Raw genomic sequence first — 19,326 nt, 5'->3', positions numbered from 1 at the left:
TAGTTGTGGCGAGCAGGGGCTACTCTTCGTTGCGGTGCACGGGCTTCTCATTGCGGTGGCTTCTCTTGTTGGGAGCACGGGCTCTAGGCGCGCAGGCTCAGTAGTTGTGGCTCACGGGCTCTAGAGCGCAGGCTCAGTAGTTGTGGCGCACGGGCTTAGTTGCTCCGCGGCATGTGGGATCTTCCCGGACCAGGGCTCGAACCCGTGTCCCCTGCATTGGCAGGCGGATTCTTCACCATTGCACTACCAGCGAAGCCCCTGTCACATTTATTTCTGTACCCCCAGAACTTTGTTTAGTGCTTACTGCCTGGTTACTACTTGAGAAATAACTGCTTAATACCGAATGATCCTGCATGAACTATAAAACAACATGCACTATTTTAAGATAATTTATCCTCTATTACTTCAGCCTTTAAGGATCTCAGTAAATGCAAGAGGAATCATTAGAAAAACTGGAAAGATACAAATGGACTAAATCTGACTCTTATTCAAGAGGAAATTTTGCTTAGCAGAAGTCACCCACCTTCTCCGATAAAGAAGGGAACAGGGAATAGTTAATGCAAATTCAAGTTAAAAATAGCAACATGTAATTTATGCATAGATATTTTTCAGCTATCACCCCCCCGAATATCTATCCAAAGGGTTGAATGCTTTGGATAGATGATGTCAGGGAATCCATATGCAGGGCAAACAGCGTGTGAAAAAATTCACCAGTTGTATCAAGTTCCTGATGTACTGTCTTTGAAGATCCTCAAATCATTCTCTTTCAAGCAGAATATCCATTTTTAGAGGGCTTACCTTGGGCTGGTTGGCCACTCTTGCCGTTCACAGCTGTAGGTCGCCTCTCTGTGGTCAGTGAAACCAGCCTCAATCTAACCCTTCATTAAATCTGCAAATAAGGAGACTGGACCAGGGGACCTCTGAGGGCCTTTTGGCTCCTCCTTCTGGGATGACATCAAACCATCAGAGTAGATCTGGAAGCAGTGAGCTTCTCTCTCTGCATGTTTTTCCCCGTTCCTCTGAGTTACAGCTGTGAGGGCAGGTGTGAGGTTAATTTTTCAAATCCCTTAAATGGCTCAATTTTGGCAGCTCCTGTACTGCCTAATCCATCCCTTGAGAGCCAGCGTAAGAGGTCTTGCTGCTCCCCCGAAGATGCTGAGTGGATTCAGGGTCCCCACTTTGTTTCTTCTTCTGGACAAGAGCCCCCGCTCCCCACGCTGTGAAGCACTCTCCTCGGTTCTCGGACTTCCGCTGCCATCCTCCACGGCCTCCTTCTACGTACTTCTCTCCTTCTGATACTTTTTAAAAAAGCCTAACAGCAGGACTGCAAGCTAAGAACAAATCCTTGTTGCCACTGCCTAGCACAATCCTTTTCAAATGCTGTTATTTTTCTAAAAACTGAAATCATTTTAGAAAAAGTCATTACACGAGGCCCCCTAATATATAAATCAGTAAAAACTGGAAGATTCTGTCTTGGCTTCTGACCTCAAAGAACCCCAGTATACTTCAGAATAATTTTAAAACCAATTGCTGGGTTTCCCTGGTGGTGCAGTGGTTAAGAATCCACCTGCCAATGCAGGAGACGCGGGTTTGAGCCCTGGTCCGGGAAGATCCCACATGCCACGGGGCAACTAAGCCCGTGTGCCACAACTACTGAGCCTGCGCTCTAGAGCCTGCGAGCCACAACTACTGAGCCCGCATGCCACAACTACTGAAGCCCGCACGCCTAGAGCCTGTGCTCCGCAACAAGAGAAGCCACCGCAATGAGAAGCCCGTGCACCGCAACCAAGAGTAGCCCCCGCTCGCCACAACTAGAGAAAGCCCCGCATGCAACAACGAAGACCCAATGCAGCCAAAAATAAATAAATAAATTTATATAAAAAAACCAAGAAACAAACCAATTGCTTAGGATACTGAAGAAAGAGAAATTATTGGGGAAAAAAATAAGTATCAGTAAAAACACTCTACCTGCTCCCTTAGCTGTTACAAATGTTTGGTAAAAGGGAATAAGACCAACTTAAGCTCACTTTTAAGAGAGCTTTCTTCGGGTTCTTTCATCTTCCCATTCATATTGATGGAGGCATTATGACCTGGGTCAACCAAATAAAGAAAAAAAAAAAAAACTGGAGTAGGAAGTCAAAGACTGTGAGTCATACAGAACTATCTCTTTACCAGGACCAGCTCCATCGAAAAGAATGATGAACAGGAAATGTCCAACATCATAGCATGAGGTTGGAGTTAAAGAAACAAGTTCTACTTAAGTATAACAAGAATAGAGTCAACTTCATGGGCTTGTAACCAAAGCCAGATAGCGTGGCTAGCATACTCCTTCAGTCTCTTAGCTGTACGTTGTCCATGCCTGGCCCTTAGTTTTACGGCCATGTGTCTGTCTGGGCTTCTGCCCTGGAGAAATTCAAAATAATGATTTAGGATGGGGAGCTCGGTTCCTCTGTTGCCTGTTTCTACGCTGCGTCCCAGCATCCGTGCAGGCAGGGTTCGCGTCTCTGTGTTTAGCGGGAGAATCATGCCTCCCTCCAGCCCTGCTCAGCTCTCCTGCAAGCTTTTCCTCTGTTGATCTGAAGCAAAGAGTTTGGCTTTTTTGACCACATCAGACTCAAGTCTGTCCATCCGTTAAAACTGTCAGATTGGGCTTCCCTGGTGGCGCAGTGGTTGAGAATCTGACTGCCAATGCAGGGGACACGGGTTCGAGCCCTGGTCTGGGAAGATCCCACATGCCGCGGAGCAACTGGGCCCGTGAACCACAATTACTGAGCCTGCGCGTCTGGAGCCTGTGCTCCGCAACAAGAGAGGCCGCGATAGTGAGAGGCCCGTGCACCGCGATGAAGAGTGGCCCCGCTTGCCGCAACTAGAGAAAGCCCTCGCACAGAAACGAAGACCCAACACAGTCAAAAATAAAAAAAAAAAAAACCAAAAAAAACCCAAAAAACAACTGTCAGATTGATGACATTTCTGGTCACTCTCAAGGAACAACAGTCTTACAGACCATTCGGTGAAAACAATGAGTTTCGATTTCTTAATCAGAAGGCTCAGTCCTGTGAACAATCAAAACTTCTGCTGGTTTTGGCATTGGACTTCTCTCTTCTTCCCAGGTGGGGCCGCCATGATGGAGAACACGCGGTCAGACAGGAGGGCTGTGATCTACGCCCCTCCTGCCACTCCAGCCTTTTCCCTCTCACAGGTTTTGCCCCCTCCCCAGGGTCTGGCTCTGGGCCTGGGGGCAGGTGGCTGGAGTTCACAGCACCGCTCTGTTTAAAGAAATGCTTCAAGATGCTCCCACTCTCATGACCCTTTTATAAGTGGGCTAAGAGGGTGAGATCAGTTCGCAGACATTTCCTTTGTAAGTTCTGCACACCCACTCTCTGCTGCACTCGCTTCAAATTCTGGCAGAGTCCTTTCCCTTTCTGAGGCATTCAAGGCATTCTTTGCAAGATTAACTCTTTTTTTTTTTTTAATTGATGTATAGCTGATTTACAACATTGTGTTAGTTTCAGATGTGCAGCAAAGTGATTTAGTTATATATATATATATATATCTTTTTTATTTCAGATTATTTTCCATTAGAGATTGTTTTAAGATCTTGAGTATAGTTCCCTGGGTTATACAGTAAATCCTTGTTGCTTATGTATTTATGTATTTATTTATTTGTTTATTGATTTATTAGCCACGCCGTGCAGCATGCGGGATCTTAGTTCCTCGACCAGGGATCAAACCCATGCCCCCTGAAGTGCAAGCTTGGAGTCTCAACCAGTGGACCGCCAGGGAAGTCCCTATCTATTTTATGTATAGTAATTTGTATCTCTTAATCCCATACGTCTAACTTATCTCTCCCCCACCTCCCTTTCCCTTTTGTTTTCTATAATACTAACTCATTCTTAAGAGAGTGAAGGCTGAGTTTGCAGATGAATCTGCTCCTGGCCTCCCCGAGGTCTCTGAACTCTGTGCCACGTGTGGCTGCAACATTATTTAGCAAGAGGCATCCCTCCTCTGTGCTTCCACACGGAAGAAGCTGATGTGCCACTCTCAGTAATTCCATGGCATGTTTCTCTCCAGAGGTCGGAATTTGTCTTTCAAAGATGCTCGCTCTGGTCACAACTTTACGATCTCGGACAGGTGCATGCTGACTGTACCCCTTAATCCATTAACTTCTTCACGATCTTCTGGGGGCTCCAGGGCTTCAGTCCTTCATGAAACCTATACTGCTCTTTCCATTTAGTTTTTCTGTGTGAATTAACCTAAACTCAACCTTCCCTCGGGATGGGAGAGTTTCATATATAGACGCAGAGTCTTATATCCCGTCTACTTGCACGGTTAATGTCTCAAGTATGTATATTTGTTTCCTCAGCAAAACTGTAAGCGTATCAGGAGAACCAAGGGTGACAGCCCGGCATTCCAGCGGCAGGAACCCACTCCTCTTGGACGACAGCAGTTTTACAGGTAAAGTAGTTGAAGCATCTTCCACAGAAGCAAATGCTGCGGCTACAGGGCTTGGGGTTCTGTAGACTGGTTAGGAGTTCCACAACCTGAAGCAAGAATGCGAATTTTCTATTCACAACCATTTTAAACATCTCACAACCTTTTTATATTGGGGCTGATGACACTTGGAAGGAGGGAATCAGAGAGAGCCATCACCCTGTTAATGTCTCAGTCATAAGCATAGGGTATGAATAGATAGATGACAGAAGGGCAATGATGTGATTTTATCGGTAGATCCACACATTGAAACAATCAGGAGTGACTTTATCAAAGGAAGCAGATAGTGGATAAGCATCCTGGTGAGTAATCTCATTGAGAATGTGGTGACTTAATCCACCAAGAGTTTCTGGAATCCTGAATTCCTAGGGCGGCATCCGTGTTACAGACCTCAGAGGACAGAGGGAGAAAAAATTTTGAGTCATACTATGGCATTTTTCTAATTATTCCAAAAGTTATTCTCAGATGAGAAAAGAAGTCATTGTTACTATGGTATTCCTGAAAACGGAGAGATTCTGATTCACAAGAGATGCCATCATCTGACACCTACTGTCTCCAAGGATAAAGTTAAAGACACTTTTTTTGTGTGTGAAAGGATTCCGACCTTTTAATTAACACATGCGTCACCTCACACATTTATCTTTCCTTTTCTTTGGTGAGAATGTTTACATTTTACTCTCTTAGCAAATTCCAATTACTATACAATACAGCGTTATCAACTATAGTCACCAGGTTTTTCATCTTAGAAAACTTGTACCCTTTTACCAAACTCTCCCTATTTCTTCCGCCTCCCAAGCCCTGACAACTATTCTTCTACCTTCTGTTTCTATGAGTTTGATTTTTTTTAGATCCCACATATAAGTGATACCATGCAGCATTTTCCTGTGTCTGTCTTGCTGACTTAGCATAGTGTCCAGGTCCATCTGTGTCGTTGCAAATGGCAGGATTAATTTTTTTTATTCAATTAAAACAAATAATTAAGGTACATCTTGACTGAAAAAGTCAAGATGTTAACACGGTAGTAAGTTCACCTTTATATCTTCTAGGTACATCTCTCTAGAGTCTTAGGCACAAAGAATAAGCATCCAAAGAAATGCAAATTGGGAATCGGAGAACCGACCACATCCTACCCTTGGTTCCTGTTGCCTCCTCATCCATCTCTTTTCTCAAAAAAACTTTCTCCCTTGACGTTCTAAACTGAGTGTAAGTCTCACATCCTTCTTGGACCCTCCCAGGCCGTCCTTATCATCTTAGCCCTTATCTATTTTACCTGTGAATTGTGGTTAAGACATTCTGGGCTTTGTCTCAGCAGAAAAGGCACCTGTGCCTAAATTGACAGCTTTGATTGACATTGACAGTTAGCACTGTAATTGGTCAGGTGAGTTGGTTGGCTGTTCACTTCCTGTACTTTCGGCTTATCGTATGGTTGCGTGTTAAGGCAACATATCACCATAAAGTCAGCCACAGGCAGATCTGTCCTTATGCAAATTCACAGGTGTACCTGCCAAGGCATATAGAAGGTTGAATGTAGGCCTTAAGAGAAACAAAGAAGCTTAGTTAAGAAAAAAATGGAAGAAGATTTTTTGAAATTAATTAAAAGCAAATCAACACAGGAGAAAAAGGAACTCTCCTACACTGTTGGTGGGAATGTAAATTGGTGCAGCAGCTATTGAGAACAGTAGGGAGGTTCCTTAAAAAATGAAACATAGAGCTACCAAATGATCCTACAATCCCACTCCTGGGCATATATCCAGAGAAAACCATAATTTGAAAAGATACATGCACCCCAATGTTCACTGCAGCACTATTCACAACAGCCAAAACATGGAAACAACTTAAATGTTCATCAAAAGAGGAACGGATAAAGAAGATGTGGTACATGTATACAATAGAATGCTACTCAGCCATTAAAAAGAATGAATTAATGCCATTTGCAGCAACATGGATGGACCTAGAGATTATCATACTAAGTGAAGTAAGTCAGAGAAAGACAAATATCATATGATTATCACTTATATGTGGAATCTTAAAAAAAAGATAAAAATAAACTTATATACAAAACAGAAATAGACCCACAGACATAGAAACCCAAACTTATGGTTACCAAAGGGGAAAGGGGGGAGGATAAATTAGGAGTATAGGATTAACATATACACACTACTATATATAAAATAGATAACCAACACGGACCTACTGTATAACACAGGGAACTGTACTCAACATTTTGTAATAACCTATAAGGGAAAAGAATCTGAGGAAGAATATATATGTGTGTGTATTTTTATATATATATATATATATATATATATATATATATATATATCTGCATCACTTTGCTGTACACCTGAAACTAACACAACATTGTAAATCAACTATACTTCAATTAAAAAAAAATCAATACAAACACGGGGTTTAAAAGACAAGTAAATTAATTTAAAAACTCTGTTAATCAGACAGTTTCTGCATCTTAACTTTGATGAGTCTTTGTTCTCACTCTCTCCTTAATATCAAGGGCAGAGACTGTTTTGTGAACCAAATTAGAAAATGATTTTGATTATCATTCACAAAATTCATGATTATGTACCTTCTCTCTATCTATCATGGGAAAATAGTATAATTCAAAAGTAGGGTAAGTTAGGAATGCTCTTTCATTCTTATTTGTAGAATGGAGAGCATCTAAAATGCAGCAATGAGACTTTGTTGTTTTGTCATGGTGACTTGTGGTCGCTACCGTGGTGACTTACGCATGTAATGAATGACTGGGTAGCATGAACAATCTAGGACTTTATGATGCAAATGTTCATATCTTTCCACAGAAGTCAGGTTAAAAACTTCTAGAAGTGTATATTCCAGTTGATTTAGCCTTCCAAAGCACAATCATGTCTTCAAGTGTCTAAGTTGTGTTTGCATAATGTAATGCAAACAGATACCCCACCTTCACTGATGGGTTTATTTCACGAGCTGAGTTGCCAGGTGTTGAGATGCTCAGTTAAGACAACACGCCAAAAGGAAAGTCAAGTCTTTAATCACTGCTCTAGGATAAGCCAAGAGGCCAAACAGGAACACGCACCAGCCCCCGAAATGTTCCATCTTCCCCATGGAATGGATGTGTGTGTGTACACATTGTCTGGTGGGGGAGAGCAGCTTCCCTACCCAGCAAATCTTTGTAATTGCCTATGGTTGGACCTGAAAAATCCCACGTAGGTTTTTAACCAGGTGCTACATCTGGCCAATAGGATGCTTTATTTCTGGGCTCTGTGAGATACTAGTGACAAACAAACTAGAACTATCTGACAATAAAGGGGAATTTACTGGAAGGGTATTGGAACATTTTAAATAATGGAAGGGAGGGGATGAATAATAAAATTACAGGAAGGACAGTGATCCAGGTGAGCGCTGGCAGCCAGGATTCTCCTCTCACTCACCTCTTCTCTGTGTGAGTCAAGTTCCCTCTCTCTTATTGTGGCCTGGATGCCTTAGGCAAAATAGGGACTTTACTGGAAAGTTAGTGGGGTAGCTCGGATAATCCAAGGAATACGACTATTAGCAACTTTCGAGTTTCATATATGCAGTTCCACCACTAGCCCTACCTCTCCCAGTTCTAGTTAAAATAATAAAAAAAGCCAGAGAAGAACTCTGATTGGCTCCTGCCTAGATCAATCACTGTGAATGTGACCAATCACTCTACTCCCATCATGGAGACGTGACCACTGGGCTCCACCCTGTCTATTGGGCATCATTTCCAGAGAAGGAATTATCAGTCAGAAAGAGGCATAGAAGATACCTCTTTAAACACATGAGAAGAAATGTCATTTTGGTACCATGTCTAAGGATGTAAAGGAAAAAAGGTTATTGAGAAAACTGAGCTAACAGCTTTTCATCTGCCAAATAACTTGTTTTATAAGTAGAGGTAACACCAAAAATCACTACATGGTTCAGTAACTTTGTTTTTATAATTTTAAAGTTAATTCCTTTATGAACCAGTATTTCTTTGAGCTTATATACACTGTCCCTCTTCTCCTTTACACACACACACCCAAGTGCGCAAGTCTGAGGATACAAAATGAATGAAACACGAGGTTTCTGTTCTTAAAGGAAATTATATTTCCTCTGTCTCTCTTGATTTTCACCTTCAGTGTGCTAAAATTTTAGTTGACTAGCCTATATAATTAATTCAGTACATGTACCTCTGGAAGTATACCAGCTTTCCAACCATAAGATTTTTCTGAAAGTCTACATTTTATTCTATTTGCCCAGTGAAAAAGTTAAGCTTAAACAGTGTGTTGTATTCTTAGCAGAAGGACCAACTGTAGTTCTAGTTTATATGAAACGACAACTGATGCTCACATAAATAAGTTTCATTGCAGTTCACAATGACTATTTGGCTATTTATTTGCTGATACTCTGTGTCATTCCAATACCCACTGGCGACAAGCTAACTTTAGTATTATAAGATAATAACCACTTAAAAAAACAACTCTCTTTCACATGAGACTCACCAAGTGCTCTCTGGCCAAGAATCACCTCTCCTCTGTGAAGCTCCTTCTCTGAAGATGCCTCTCTCCAGCTTTCTTTTACCTCCCAATCTAGAAAAAGGCAAACCTCCCTGAGAAATAGTTTACATTCATTTTCTCTCACTCAAGAGAATGAAAATCTGTCTCTCCTGGCCTCTTTGAAGGAAAAATGTAATTGATCTCCAATGCAATTTGAGCTATTCTCTATTTCCAAGTAGTTCTATTGATATATTCATCACCATGATTCCCCTTTTGTGTGTCTCCTTATATCAAACATGAATTTTTTTGCTGCTGTGCATTTGATCTCACTTTAACCTACTTTCCTACCTTGTCTGGCCTTTAAGGGGTGACTAATATCACAGGACTCCAAAATTTCCCCCTTTGGGGAATAAGTATCAAGTTATCTTTCTAAGGCTCACAGGATCCCTTAGGACCTCAGTGACCACTGCCATGTTTCTCGAAGGAGTTTATAATTGTTATACTCTTTATCAAATTGTTGGCATTCTGGGAAACGACATTTTTAGCTTCCCATAAGACAGTTAACACTATTTCATAAGCATTGCAGAAAGGCAGAGAGCATAGGTCTATGGATGAAAAATGCCACCTGCCATACCAGTAAACAAAGGTTCAAGCCATTAGTCATTGCAGCCACTCCTGAATGTGCACCCTGAGGGGATTCACCCTGAGGAGAAAAGCAGGATACTGGCCCTAGATAGTTAAGGTGCCTATCAAAGGAATGATTTCAATGAACCCATATTCTTGCATCTTCCCACACATAGAAAAGTGCTAAATTCATTAACTTGAGATGTCTGTTTTTCTTTAATGAACAGTAATCTTTTGATGGTCTGTCTACCTGTTTTTTGTTTGTTTGTTTTGCAAAAACTCCTATATATCCTGGCTCTCCCCTTACTTCTTTGGAGGGGTCTCTCAGAGCCATCTGAGTTGCTGCCTCCTGGGCTTAAGTCCTCAGCAAGTCTGTCAAATAAAACATAATTCTCAGCTTTTAAGTTGTGGATTTCTTTCAGTCGACACATCCATAAGGTAAGTTTCTCTGCTTCTCTAGTTTCCTCATCTGTGAAATGACAGAGTCCTGATCTCACAGATTCTGGCGAGGATTCAATAAGCTGAGCCCCAGGGAGCGCTTAGAACCTTACCTGAACATAGCAGGCACTCAGTGTGAGTTCTGTGACCATCCCTGCAATTTGTCTCTATGAGGCAGCCAGGTGCTTCGGGGAGAATATGTACTGTACTTCCGGGAGAAGTGTCTGGGTTTCTGCTCAAATCCTGGGTCTTTACCACTGTTGGGGCAAAACAGTTCTTTTCTGTATCTTTGGATGCCAAAGTAGATTCACATCACCTGCTTTAGCTAGATGACAGGGATGTCGTGATCAAACAAGATCATGCATGATGAAAGCAGTCTATAAACAAGAACCCCTTCACGGGGCTATGATTGCAGGCAGATAGGGTAGTGGGTCCCAGGAGAAAGGGAAACGGACATGGCGTTTTGACATAAGAGAAGCCATTTTAGGCCTAACCCATTCTGTGATCTAAACCTGGTCACAGCGCTTGCCCTTGCAGAATAGGTCTCAGTAGTTAATGATTTTAAGGGAACAAAAGAATGTAAGAACAAATAGCTATTACCAGCCCAGGGAGATAACCATATTGGGGACAATAAATCAGTTGTAAAGACTCCCAGTTCTGTTTCAAAGGTAAAGATTAGCCTGAAGCACATTCTTGAGCTGTTTTGCAGGATCTAACCCCCCTTGAGCACTCAACCACCAGACTAACTAGAGCCTAAGGACTGATGATGCTGACCTTTGCTGACCCTCTGACTTCAATCCACTAGAGCCTGGATGCTGTCAACAAACGTGTGCCCCAGTTCTATGCTGAATTCTCCTCTGCCCAAGCCCCTTCATGAATATGCATGCACCGCCCAAGCCCCTTCATGAATATGCATGTTCCCTGAAAACTTCCCCAATTTTGCTGTTTGGGGAGACACTGCTTTAGGAAATATCCCTGGTGTTCCCCTTACATTTGCAAATAATAAATCCTTCCTTTTCCTGCTCTTTGGCTTGGTTGTATCTTTTGGCTTGACACCCACCAAGAGGTGAACCCAGTTTTGGGGTATCATTATTATACTCTGTCTTTTGTGGTTTGGTCCCCTTGCACAGTTTGGATACCAACTCTGTTGTGTGGGTGTCAACACCACCGAGCAATTCTCCAACAGCAGCTGGGTGTCCAACAGTTCAACTCCATTCCAACACTACCCACCTGGAAATAGCATCAGATCTCCCGAGTTAAGGGCTCGGTCCCACAAGACTGTCCCCCGCTTCAGATGCCACCTGTACTTCTGACCAAATGTCGATAAATCAGGGGGTCCCACCACCCCCGCCTTGGGTTCCATTAATTTGCTAGAGTGGCTCACAGAACTCAGAGAAATATTTTACTTCCTAGATTACTGGTTCGTTATAAAAGGAAATAACTCAGGGACAGCCAGATGGAAGAGATGCACAGGACAAGCTACGGGGAAGGGGGAAGGAGTTTCCATGCTCTCTGGGTGCAGCACTCTCCCCGAATCTCCACGCTTTCACCAACCTAGAAACTCTCTGACCCCCCTCCTTGTGGGTTTCTCTGGAGCCGTCATGGCGGTAGGCACGGTTGATTACACCACTGGCTGTTGGCAATCAGTTCAACCTCCAGCCCTGCTCCCCTCTCCCAAGGTCAGGGGTGGGACTGGAAGTTCCAACCCTCTAATCACAGGGTTGGCTCCCCTGGTGACCAACCCGCATCGTTCGCTGTGGCCCCAAAGTCACTGCATTAACATAACCTCAGGTGTGATTGAAAGGGGGTTGTGATGAATAACAAGACACCTGTATCACGCTCATCACTTAAGAAATTCCAAGGGTTTTAGGAGCTCTGTGCCAGGAACAGGGATGAAGACCAAATACAGATTCCTTTTTATACATCACACTATCACAACCTTATTTCACCCGCCTCCCAAATCTCCCTTTAATGATGACGGAGTCCCTCATTTAATTGATGCTAGTTTGAGTTTGGCTTCTGTCATCTGCAACACTATTAAGTGACATGACTGGATTGTACATCACACTTGTGGCAGTGTGGGCGTGGATGGGGAGGGGTGGGGTGGGAGACGGGGGCTGTGACAGCCCCGCCGCTTAGAAATGGTGATGGGGTGACAGGAGGGACTGTCTGGGAGATACTTAGCATACGATGTCTTTATGTATTTTATCCTGACAGCAAAAACAAGGTTTCTGGATCAGAGGCTGATCTATCATTTACTTTAAAAATACCTTTACATTATGCTTCATTTTACCCCTTGGGGGATGCGATGAGGGCAGCTATCACATCACATATATAAAGGGGGGTCTGTGCTACAGGAGAGGAACCCCTGAATTATGAATTTTGGAGCTTTTATTTTTGGCTGTGTTGGGTCTTTGTTGCTGCGCGCGGGCTTTCTCTAGTTGCAGCGAGCGGGAGCTACTGTTCGTTGCGGTGCGCGGGCTTCTCATTGCGGTGGCTTCTCTTGTTGCGGAGCACGGGCTCTAGGCACGCGGGCTTCAGTAGTTGTGGCACACGGGCTTAGTTGCTCCGCGGCACGTGCGATCTTCCCGGACCAGGGCTCGAACCCGTGTCCCTTGCATTGGCAGGTGGATTCTTAACCACTGTGCCACCAGGGAAGCCCAATTTTGGAGCTTTTAAAACAATCCTCTCTGGGAAGAGAAGGAAAGGTCCTTCTCTGTTATAATGAATGTAAATGAAGATCAGTGAATGAATGGCTCCAGGGGAGATAAATCTGTAAATCTCTCTGGAGTAATTCACTCTCTTTGTCTTCCAAGGAATGGTTATATTCATGTATCCTTAGACCTAGGATGCCAGTAAATTTTGCTCAGAAAGCCCTGGCCAGCCAGAAGCATGAAATTTTCACACTGTTTCTTGACAGCAGGTGAAATTGATAGGATGTGATGCCTGAACCCAGGTGGTAAGGTTGACAGAGGTTTGGAGGGTGACCCTGAGGTTTCTGGCTGGGGAAATTGTGTATGGTGAGGCTCTTCACTGGGGTGGCAGATGTGGAAGGAAAGTAGGAGAATTGGGCTTTTTTTTTTTTTTGGTGGGGGGCAGGCAGGGAGGTTCATGGGATGATACACGATGATTCCATCTTGAGACAAGTTGGTTTAGGTGCTTGAGGGTCATCTGGATGGAGATGCACGGTCAGCAGTTGGAAACTGAGTCTGAATTTCAATAGCAGATTTGGCTGCCGATATAGCCATTGGGAATCCTTCACAGGCAGTGCTCTGAAATAGCCATGGTTGTGATAACAATGGGTATGTGTAGTACCCCTGAGCAGGATAGATGACGGAGCTCAGGGGTTGTCAACATCTAGATATTTGACAGTGTGAACAAAGCAGGGAAGAGCCCTGGTCACATCTCTTAAGGCATGTGCCGCTCAGCTAGGGGGACTGTTATTGACTGCGTTTGCCCTTCCCAACTGCAAATCTAGGACAGGACTGCTAACCTACCCTAGAAACAAAGGGGAAATCCATCACTCTCAGAGCTGCCCAACAGAAGGCGCTACGGAACCGTGATGTATCTTCAGAATTTCTAAGGCAGTGGTTTACAAGCCTGACTGTATCAAAATCAGTTGCGGAATTGTTGTTTTTGTTTTTTTCTTTTAATATCAGTGCCAGGTTTCCCCTGCAGAGATTCTGATTCTGATTGGTCTGTGGTGAGGCCAAAATACTTTTTTCCAGCTCCTAGGTGATGCTATTGTGCTTCTGGGTTTGAACACCACTGTTCTCAGGTGACAAGCACATGAGCAACTAAATTAAGGGATGAAGAGGCTGCTGCTGTGTTTTGCAAAGGTATTTATCTTTGTGGCCAGTAGCAAATAATTTATGGTTATTGAGCACCCACCCCAATGTTATTGCCTTGTAAGCATGTCCTCATACATGTTTCGAGACCACCGTGTAAGGAGGCTGCATCTTCACTGAGCTCCCTGGTTTATGTCAAATACCTGGCAAATCATCTTACTTGTGCAAAGAGAGGGATCACTCCACTGAAGGTTGTGGGAAGCAGTAAGCACGGGAAAGAAGATCCTGTTGTTTTCTCTACCATTTTCCTAAAAACCAGTGGAGAAGCTGCTGGTATAACAAAAAAAAGATCATTGTTACATTGTAGCAGCAGGATTAGGGAACTACAAGATTCAAAGAATAATTAGGAAGAGCCACAATTTACGTTTGTACCGTAACTTACATTTTACAACGAACTTTAATTATTCATTGTCTCATTTGAACTCAACTCCCACCCCTCCTCCTCCCGAGAGGTTGGCAGCCAAGGTACCACCATCCCTCTTCTGCAGTCCTTGAAGTTAATCACCTGTCTCATTCATAGAGTCAGGTTTGATGCCCAGGTGTTCTGCATCCAAATCCAGGGTTCTTCCCACAGCCCTGAAATTTTAATACTTAGCATGGCTTACAATGACTTATATTCTGGATATTGAGTATCTATTGTACATGGAATGTGAACAGATGGCAGAAGGTACAGAAGAGCTGCCAGGAAGAGCAGTGGATGGAGAAGCCATCTGAGGAGGTGGACACACACAGAGCCAGGTGTCGGGAGGTGGGGCCCTGTCTCAAGCTATGGCCTGAATGTTTGTGTCCTCCCCAAATTCATATGTTGGAATCCTAAAGCCCAAGGTGATGATGGTATTAGGAGGTGGGACCTTTGGAGGTGATTAGGTCATGAGGGTGGAGCCCTCATGAACGGGATTAGTGCCCCCGTAAAGGAGGCCCCACAGAGCTGCCTACCCTCTTCCACATTGTGAGGTGGCAACAAGGTGAATCAGGAAAAGGGTCCTCACCCAACCATGCTGGTGCCCTGATCTTGGACTTGTGGCCTCAAGAACTGTGAGAAATAAATGTTTGTTGTTTATAAGTCACCCAGTCTATGGTATTTTGTAGCAGCCAGAACAGACCAAGACACCCCGTGTGGTCTCTCACTGCCTGCGTGGGGGAAGTCATCCCAACACTCTTGCCTCCATTTCCTCCTGTGTGAGATTATCGAGGCTCTTTCATGTTCCACATTCTCGGGGACTCTAATGCCTGTTCATCCTGCTGAGGTGAAACAGCCTTACAGGAATTATTAGTCACTTTTCGGGTACCAGAATACCATCATTAAACAAGTCACAATCTCTGTAAAGAATGATAAAAACATTTATCAGGGATATTGGTGTGTATTTACAGCCACAGCTTTGAAAATACAGTTTGCAGGGCGAAAAAAAGGGGGCTGAAATTTCCACTTCACCTAAAGAAACTGCAAACTTCTAGTTATAAAATAAATGTCAGGTTCTTTTTTCTTTATATAAATTTATTTATTTATTTATTTTTGGCTGCGTTGGGTCTTTGTTGCTGCGTGCGGGCTTTCTCTAGTTGCCGCGAGCGGGGACTACCCTTCATTGCGGTGCCCGGGCTTCTTATTGCGGTGGCTTCTCTTGTTGCGGAGCACGGGCTCTCGGTGCACAGGCTTCAGTAGTTGTGGCTCGCGGGCTCTAGAGCACAGGCTCAGTAGTTGTGGCTCGTGGGCTTAGTTGTTTCGCGGCATGTGGGATCTTCCCAGACCAGGGATCGAACCTGTGTCCCCTGCATTGGCAGGCAGATTCTTAACCACTGTGCCACCAGGGAAGTCCCGAAATTTCTTTTCACAAGAAAAAGGTTCTGTAACTACGTATGGTGACAGATGTTAACTACACTTAATTTGTGGTGATCATTTCGCAATAAATATGAATATGGAATCATTATGTTGTACAACTGAAAATAATATAATGTTGTATGTCAATTATACCTCAATTAAAAAAACCTCTAAAGACAAAAAAACAAAACAAAACTGTGGAACTATGAAATAGTTGAAAAATCACCACACATTTCTACCTTTAACTGTACTCATTTTTATCCCCTTGTCCTCCAAATACAGAGGGTCTGAAAAAGTAAAAGTTTAAGAGGATGAACACAAGAAATCATAGAGTTTATCATACTTGTGGCTGTATTATTTTTAGGTTTTATGGTCTATTTCCTTTTTGGTTCCAGTCTCATTTTCTTGGGCACTTTGCCTCACTGTTTTAGCATTATCTATGTTAGTTTATACTAAATAAAGTTCCCTAAAGCACAGGGTCTCTGTCATTTAAATGATGTTTCATATGTCCCAGCATGGTTTAGGGCACATAAATTCATTTCTTTCACAAATTCTTCCAAGTCCTGCAGCCAGACCCAAACCACAAGAAGATACCTGGTTCTTTTCCCAGTGAACACTGCCCATCTTCAACTCTGAGTTACACTACAGCTTGGAAAACAACTGCACCTCGAATTTTCCGTTCTAACTAGGGGTTTCAATGTGAAGCTTCATAAGACAAGAGATCAGGCTCTGGAGTCAAGCAGACCTTGTTCCCAGGCTCCTACCTTCTTGCTAGTGGCCCGTGGAGTGCTCTGACCCACGCCCCGAACAAAGCTTAGCTAACACACATACTCTCTACACCAGGCACATCACAGCCTTCTTGCACTTAGGAAAGCTAAACAGCGCTTCGGCACTACGCTTGGGGGCCGTTTCCAGCAGCAAAATCACCAACAAAAAGCACAGAACTGCAGAAAATGTGGCAATAAGCAGACTGTAAACTAGGGTCACTTATTTACAGTCTGAGAGCTGAAACAAGAAGGCAAAGCGTCGCCCAGTTCAGCCTTGGCTGGGAACATGCGTGTTGGGCAACTCAGATTTTTCATTGCTCCGTGCTTGTCTGTGAATGATCTCGAAAGCCCAGTGAGGGGTGATTTGGGGGTTACAAATAAATTTTAGTAAACAGGCAGATTTGTCAATATGGAATCCCCAAATGATGAGGATTAACTTACATGTGACTATGCTCTGAGGTTATTTATCTCTAGTGTATCTGTTTGGTGCAAATATAACTATGTGCTACTGTGCATCTCTCCTAACTTTTGTGTGCGGTGATGTCACTTTAGTTGCTGGAAACTGGCCACATGGGAGTATTTACACCGTGGATATGGACAAATGCTACAAATCAGAGTTTGATTTGTTGACTGTACAGATTTAAGAAAGCGATGGAGGGCTTCCCTGGTGGCGCAGTGGTTGAGAATCTGCCTGCCAATGCAGGGGACACGGGTTCGAGCCCTGGTCTGGGAAGATCTCACATGCTGCGGAGCAACTGGGCCTGTGAGCCACAACTACTGAGCCTGCACATCTGGAGCCTGTGCTCCGCAACAAGAGAGGCCACGACAGTGAGAGGCCCGCGCACCACGATGAAGAGTGGCCCCCGCTCGCCGCAACTAGAGAAAGCTCTCACGTAGAAACGAAGACCCAACACAGCCATAAATAAATAAATAAATAAATAAATAAATAAATAAATAAAATTTAAAGAAAGCGATGGAGAAAATGTTAATAGTGCAGATTAAACTTAGAACTGTATCATGTCTGGAGACATTACATTGCCAGTAACACACACAAAAAATTGAGGAATTATTCTTACAGTGTTCAAAACTATTATGATCCAGCAAAGAAGTCACTCCATGATTGATCAGTGAGTGAAGTTCTGACATGTATCTTCGTTGTTTCAGTTACATTAATTAATCATTAATGTAAAAAAAAAATCAACAAGTGTTTATGTCACAACTACATCCTTCTGTCAATTGCAACAGGTTGGCTCTGACTGAAATCAACGAAAGCATTCTGTGAGAACGAATTATCAAATGGAATTGACAATTATGCATTTTATTATGATTTGTAATACATTTTTAACTTAAATGCATTCATTTCCAGAGAGCTGGCCGTGTAAGTGACACACCACTGATTCTAGCTGAGTGACCTCGATTACATAACCCCCAGCCTCCATGTAGTTAGGTGTAAAAAAAATAAAATGAACCTCACAAGATTTTGAGAATTGAATGCGTTATTCTTTCCAACATAATGTTTCCAGGTAGAGACTCAACAAACGTCAGCCCCATCTCCTCACTTATCTCACCAGGGGTTCAGAAGCAGCATCTGAGGCTTCCCTGTACACACACTCACCTGTCTTCCCAGACCTGGCCGCAGAGAGCTGTTTGACTAAAGTCTCCTTAAGAGGCAGGTGAAAACTCACCACTAGGTGGCACAAGCAAGGTGCTTTCGAAGGCTTTAGTTCTTCACACAATATAATTGGTTCAGAACACGGAACACTGCGATGAAAAGATAAATACAATGTTTAAAGTCCACACGGTTAGGGTGCCCTTTCCAGACAACTCTAGTCTGGTGACCAATCTTGGCTCCCCGCGCAAAAACATTAGCCTCTGAGCCTCTTTTTGGACGAGCGTAAAACGAGTGAGCTTCATCTTCGGCAGAACCAATTTCCCTTTGGCAAACCCACTGTCTTGTCTTTCTAGGGACATAGCGTCTCGTGACCACTGCTGGCTGCTGCACACCTTCCATAATCCTGGTCGACCCAGGTATGTCCCACCTAATGAGAAGGAATCAGAAAAGCCCCTCTCCCCCAGTCTTCCTGCTGAATCTCCCATCATCAGTACTGACAGGTAACAAGTCACCTACAAGTCACACGTAACATGCATTGTAAACGAGGCTCTTCTGGAAACTAATGCTTTAAGGAGATTATGGCATTAGCAGCGCGGCAAAGGGGTGGGGACCTTCTGGCATTCCCCCATCACCCATGTCTGACCTGGGTATGCTGGGAGAGGCCGCCTACTTCTTTGGAGAGTGACAAATGGTTCTTACCTGGAATTTTAGTGGCATCTGCCAGGGTTCACCTGCCACCTATTGGTGAGAATGTTCACTTCCAAACAGTCACTCACTTGTTAAACCCCAGACTCCCATCCATTCAGATGCTTCAACAATGTCAGGGACTCTCTCAACCATTTTAAAAGCAAAACACTAGACATCAGCATTTGAGAATTAAAATCGTAAAAATCAGCTTGACTCATTTTTCTGCCTGTGTGAAATTCATGAAGAAAGATTTTATAACGAAGCTAGCTAGCTTAATTTATTTCCACCAATCTGTGCTATATTCTGACGGCTCCAGTAATGATTTTGATTAATAGTTTCACACATCTGGGATGGTTCTGGTCATTTGAACGACATCTTTTTGAAGCTGGATCAACACTGAACATAAAAGAAAACATTAGTTTTTTGTAAAGTGTGGAAACACAATAAAATGTTACCTTGTATTCTTGAATGAAATTAAACAGTAAGGTGGATTTTTAGGATTTAACCATCATGTCAATTCCTAAGCATCTATGTGTTAGTCTTTTTTGTT

At 43.3% G+C, this 19,326-nt stretch overlaps 1 long non-coding RNA gene across 2 annotated transcripts; it reads right to left on the bottom strand.

Moving 5' to 3' along the window:
• Positions 1 to 3,584: 3,584 nt before the first annotated feature.
• Positions 3,585 to 18,138, bottom strand: LOC132360237 (uncharacterized). Of its 2 annotated transcripts, none has more exons than XR_009501060.1 (5): positions 18,093 to 18,138; positions 14,055 to 14,161; positions 10,160 to 10,303; positions 8,991 to 9,077; positions 3,585 to 4,881 (listed from the first exon to the last, which is right to left on the bottom strand). It is a non-coding gene; the product is annotated as an uncharacterized LOC132360237 (long non-coding RNA). The 2 variants fall into 2 exon arrangements; XR_009501059.1 differs by having other exon boundaries at positions 3,585 to 4,541.
• Between the last annotated feature and the right edge of the window lie 1,188 nt (positions 18,139 to 19,326).

This window comes from Balaenoptera ricei, chromosome 2 (assembly GCF_028023285.1).
Source record: "Balaenoptera ricei isolate mBalRic1 chromosome 2, mBalRic1.hap2, whole genome shotgun sequence".
In the NCBI taxonomy this organism is placed as follows: domain Eukaryota; kingdom Metazoa; phylum Chordata; class Mammalia; order Artiodactyla; family Balaenopteridae; genus Balaenoptera; species Balaenoptera ricei.
This window is presented reverse-complemented; position numbering and strand designations above follow the sequence as displayed.